Source organism: Odocoileus virginianus, chromosome 12 (assembly GCF_023699985.2).
Source record: "Odocoileus virginianus isolate 20LAN1187 ecotype Illinois chromosome 12, Ovbor_1.2, whole genome shotgun sequence".
Taxonomy (NCBI): domain Eukaryota; kingdom Metazoa; phylum Chordata; class Mammalia; order Artiodactyla; family Cervidae; genus Odocoileus; species Odocoileus virginianus.
In genome coordinates, this window is record NC_069685.1 from 34898241 (window position 1) to 34900144 (window position 1904).

Genomic DNA, 1904 nt, shown 5'->3' on the forward strand with positions numbered 1-1904 from the left:
GGTGAGACAAAGGCTTGCAATTTCAGTTTGCCAGACATCCCTGTAATTATAATACTGAGCCACTTATTAAAAACAAGTGGTTTCTGTCCTGTAGAAAAGGGCAGAATGTGATTGTCAGTGTCCCATCAGAAGAGTTGATCAGCATCCTTGGCACAGTGGGAAGCAGTGCGAGGAATATGACCTTGATCAGCTCTATTACATGGCCTGGGGTTAGCACACTTGGATAATCTGTGTCACAGCCTCTTCATCTACTTGACTTGGATCCTGCATACTGGGACTATTTTTTCCTTTGGAGAGAAAAATCATCTGCCTTCATCATGCTTCTATGCCATGGCATGACAGTGCTGAGACTCAGGCAAGTATTTCCATCTTTCCTTTGGAATTTTCCCTTCTGCCTCTAATTTAGCCTGAGCTTGCCTCCTCTTAAGTATAAGGTGGTACTATTTGGCATTGACATAGAGAGGCTCTTCTCCAAGCATCTTCGGACCACGGAGAGGGGTTCTCTGGATTGCAGGCACAGAACCAGCACCAGGTACCATCATGACCGTCCCTCCTGAATTAACCACATTGCCTGCCACTGGAAGTGTCACAGGGACAGTCCCTTGCCCACTGCTGGTTGTGTTGGTGTTGGCTTCTGTATGAACAATCTGTGCTCTTGCCTGTTGGCTGTGGGGATGGTGGTCATGCCTTGCTGGAGAATGGTGCCATCTGCATTAACTGGCTGTTAGACAATGGTCTGCCCTTCAGCAGTCTGTGCCACTTGCTGCCCCTGGAGAGCAATCTGCTGCTGTGTCTGCGATTGGCCAGCAGTGACGGCCGTCCAGGGCTGCTGGATGATGATCTGCTGGGTCAGGCCCTACTGGCCCTGCACTTGCACAACCTGTCCACCCTGGATCTGGATCTGTCCTGGTGGGACAACTGTGTCTGCTGCAAACCCCATGTCCCAGAACAGGTACCTGCATGATGGTTTGACCTTGTCCACCAGGAAAAGCCTGGACCATGATGGGTTGGCTGGTTGTGACTAACCAGCCTTCACTGACCTATACCATTAATGGCTGCCCTTGGACCTGCTGCTGCATCTGTCCAGCCTCTACAATAATCTGCTCTGTCAAACTATTGCTGTTTGCTGCATACTGTTCCATGGTCCCTCCAAGTCAGAGTCCTGTCCACAATCAGTTTCATGCTGGAGATCCTAGAAGACTGCTAGACGCACTCCATGCTTCACTCCCCCGGTTCGCTGCCCATACTGATTGGTTTCAGTACCAGACCCCAAAACTCAGTAAGAGGCTCCAGCCACTGTTGCCGACACCATACCACTGCCTCAAAAATGGCAGTCTTTCCTCCCAAAATCATGTGGGTATGGACAAAATTACATGACATATTACATATAAGATTATGTTTAAACAATATAATGTCTAACCCTTATTAGACATTAAACCACAGAAGGACAGTATCTGTATCTTGTTTATGTATAATTTTTTAACATCTGTTGCTCAACATATAATAATGGTTATTAAATACTGAATCAATATAGGTTGACTGAATCTGCATTATAATTGTATATCTGAGAAAATGTTCTTCCATAAGAACATTAGAGACATTTAACAAAATCACATACAAAAGTGGTGGTAGTAAAACAACTCTATGGACTTTTTTCAAAAAACCTAATTTTTTAGTGCTTTTTAACTTCTTGGGTGTAAATCCTCCCACTATGGTCAAAGTAAAGTTGCTAATAGATGTCACTGAACTTAGAGTTGAAAATTCACTTTTAAATCATTTACATAAATGCATTTTTCTGATGCATTAAAATATACCTATCTACTTAGCATTTGTATCTCAAAGATAAACATATGCAAGAAGGCAAAGTGGTTGTCTGAGGAGGCTTTACAAATAGCTGTGAAAAG

At 44.1% G+C, this 1904-nt stretch overlaps 1 pseudogene; it reads right to left on the bottom strand.

Moving 5' to 3' along the window:
- Window positions 1-210: 210 nt before the first annotated feature.
- On the bottom strand, window positions 211-1142 carry LOC110140818 (nuclear transcription factor Y subunit alpha pseudogene; annotated as a pseudogene).
- Between the last annotated feature and the right edge of the window lie 762 nt (window positions 1143-1904).